Raw genomic sequence first — 3,348 nt, 5'->3', positions numbered from 1 at the left:
CTTTTATTATTGGCTTTAATACTGGCATGGCACAGGAGAGTCATGCTTATCTATTTAAGGGCAGGTACCAGGCAAGGGTTTATTTTATTTAAAAAAATTTTTTTAAATAAATATTTTACTTATTTATCTATCAGAGAGAAAGAGAGAGCACAAGTAGGGGCGCAGCAGAGGGAGAGGGAGAAGCAGGCTTCCCGCCGAGCAGGGAGCCCGATGTGGGGCTCGATCCCAGGACCCTGGGATCATGATCTGAGCTGAAAGCAGACGCTTAACTGATTGAGCCACCCAGGCGTTCCCCAGGCAAGAGTTTAAACAGAATTTCAGCTTTGGGTGATGGTGGAGCTGTTGCTTCTTCCTCGAATCTCAGGGAGGATTATTTTTTTTATTTTTATTTTTTAAAGATTTTATTTATTTATTTGACAGAGAGAGACACAGCGAGAGAGGGAACACAAGCAGGGAGAGTGGGAGAGGGAGAAGCAGGCTTCCCGCGGAGCAGGGAGCCCGATGCGGGGCTCAATCCCAGGACCCTGGGATCATGACCTGAGCCGAAGGCAGACGCTTAACGACTGAGCCACCCAGGCACCCCTCAGGGAGGTTTATTGTCCTCCCTTCCTGGTTTACAAGTCCCTTGTTTCCTGAGGTTGTTTTCAATGATACTTGTAATGGGCATGAGAATTTGGATAATGAAAAAATATCGGATCGATGCTAGTTGACCGATAATGATAAATGGGTATTCAACTAGTTGTCCTCTGATTCATGTTAGTGTTACTGGGTCTGTTACTGATCATCAGAATAAGCATTGACTGATAATCAGAATAAGCATTGACATACTTTGCTGTTTTGATATATGAAGTATAGGAATAATTGCTAGAATTAAGATAGAGAAGATTGGGGCTAATATTCTAGTTTATTGGGGATTGAGTGAAGGATTGCATAGGGAAATAAGAAGTATCATTCAGGTTTAATATGTGGTGCGGTATTTTGGGGATTGGCTGGGGTGTTACTGTCTGGGTCTCCTACGCATTCAGGTGGGAATCGTGCTAGAGCAGATGGTATTAGAATAAGGAATAAGAGTCCTAGAAGATCTTTACTTATATTGTATGGGTGGAATGGGATTTTGTCTGACTCAGGTGATATTCCTGATAAGCTGTTAGATCCTATTTCATGGAGAAATTGTACATGGAATACAACTGCTGAAATAATGAATGGGAAGATGAAGTGGAAGGCAAAGAATTGGACTAGATCACTTTCTCTACCGAGAATCTTGTTCCTGTCCATCCTACTAGGCTAGTGCCCAAGTAGGGACTAGCTGATAAAAGGTTTGTAATGATAGTTGCTCCTCAGAAAGATATTTGTGCCCGTGGTAGGTTGTAGCCTATAACTGCTGGGGCTTTTACTGTGAATAATAAGGATAACTCCAAAGTCTCATGTTTCTGAGAATGTATTTGACCCAGAGCACATGCCTCACCTTACGTATATAAATAAGCAGATAAGGGGCCCCTGGGTGGCTCAGTCGGTTAAGCATCAGCCTTTGGCTCAGGTCATGATCCCAGGCTCTTGGGATCTAGCCCCGTGTCGGGCTCCCTGTTCAGTGGGGAGCCTGTTTCTCCCTCTCCCCCTCCCTGCCGCTCCCCCTGCTTGTGCTCTCTCTCTCTGTCAAATAAGTAAACAAAATCTTTAAAAAAAAGCAGATAAATATGGAGGCTCCATTAGCATGTATGTCGAATGATTCATCCATAGTTTACATCTTGGCAGATAGGAGTTACTGATGAAAAGGCAGTTATTTTATCTGATATATGATGTGTGGCTAGGAAGAGGCTGTTAAAATTTGTAGAACTGAACAAACTGCTAAAAGAGAACCCAAAGGTTCATCACGCTAAGATGCCTGATGGGGCTGGAAGGTCAATGAATGAGTTGATGATTTTGATCAATGGGTGGGATTTTCTGATGTTGGTTGTTAATATTCTTACAGTTGAAATTTTTAAAAAATATTTTTATTTATTTATTTGACAGAGAGAGAGCACAGCAGGGGGAGTGGCAGGCAGAGGGAGAGGGAGAAGCAGCTCCTCACCAAGTGGGGGCCAAATGTGGGGCTCAAACCCAGGACCCTGGGATCATGACCTCAGCTGAAAGCAGACGCTTAACCAACTGAGCCACCCAGGCGCCCCCGTATTCTTGTAGTTGAAATACAATGATGATTTTTCATGTCGTCAGTGATGGTTAAATTCCATGTGGGAACAATCATATATATTGTACTTATTTTAAGTACTATTTTTATATTCAGTTTTGTAGGTTTCTCTCCAAATCTTTCTCCGATTTATGGTGGGTTAGAATTGAGTGGTGGTATTGGTTACAATATTGAGTGTGGGAGGTTCTTTTTTTGACTTAACAGTTTTTAAAATTCATTTAGGGGGAATGGTTGTGGTTTTCAGTTATACAATGGCCATGGCTACTGAACAGTACCGTGAGATTTGCATATCTAACAAGATCATTTTAGGAATATTTCTTTCAGGGTTGGTAACAGACGTAATGGTAGCTTTTTATGTTCTAAAGGAAGATGACGTAGAGATTGTATTTAAATTCAATGGTACAGGGGATTGAGTGATTTAAGACCGGGGGGGGTGGGTTAGGATTTTTTAGTGAAGAAGCTGTGGGGATTGCTGCATTATATAGTTATTGGACCTGGTTGGTGATTGCCACTGTTTGATCGTTATTTACTGGTGTCTTGGTTATTATGGAGATTACTCACAGAAATTAAATAGTAGTAAGCTTAGGGTTAGTATAATCAGAAAGGAGCAGTAGTTTAATTAGGGCTTTTTGTTTAGAAATTAGGGTGGAGGCCTTTATTTGAAAATAAGAGATGGATTTTGGTACCACATTTTCTAGTGACATTAGGTCTAGTAGTAGTGATGCTGATTTTTGGCTTGCTGACAGGTTCAGAAATGGTGGTAGGTGGTATATAAGACTGAGAAAATATCCTAAGAGATTTGAGAATTTAAATAGGCTTGAAGGATAAATTTAAGTTTTGTGTTGTGAGGTTGAGTTCTAATGCCAGGATGAAACCTGTAATCGTCACAGTAAGGGCCGTTAATTTCAGATAATAAGACAGTTATCTGTTGAATGGTCGTTGGAGTAATATTGCAGAAGATTAAAAATCCTTCGAAGATGTGTCCACCTAGAAGGCATTTAATAGAGTTAATCAAGAAAGGGTTATTTTCACTGATTAAAACCTTTCTCCCCCCCTCCCATCCCCCTCTTCCCAACTTTTACATCAGCAAACTGAATGTTTACCTCTCTAGTAAACTGCCAAAGTTGATGAAATTGAAACCCTCCACATCTTCTTTGGTTGCT

The 3,348-nt window shown here is 41.1% G+C and overlaps 1 pseudogene; it reads right to left on the bottom strand.

The window, feature by feature from the left end:
- Window positions 1-583: 583 nt before the first annotated feature.
- Window positions 584-2,474, bottom strand: LOC112819560 (cytochrome b-like; annotated as a pseudogene).
- Between the last annotated feature and the right edge of the window lie 874 nt (window positions 2,475-3,348).

Source organism: Callorhinus ursinus, unplaced genomic scaffold (assembly GCF_003265705.2).
Source record: "Callorhinus ursinus isolate GAN/ISIS: 27379988/994484 unplaced genomic scaffold, GSC_fseal_2.0 scaffold1, whole genome shotgun sequence".
NCBI classification, from domain to species: domain Eukaryota; kingdom Metazoa; phylum Chordata; class Mammalia; order Carnivora; family Otariidae; genus Callorhinus; species Callorhinus ursinus.
The sequence above is the reverse complement of the archived record's forward strand: the minus strand, read 5'-3'. Positions and strand labels throughout refer to the sequence as shown.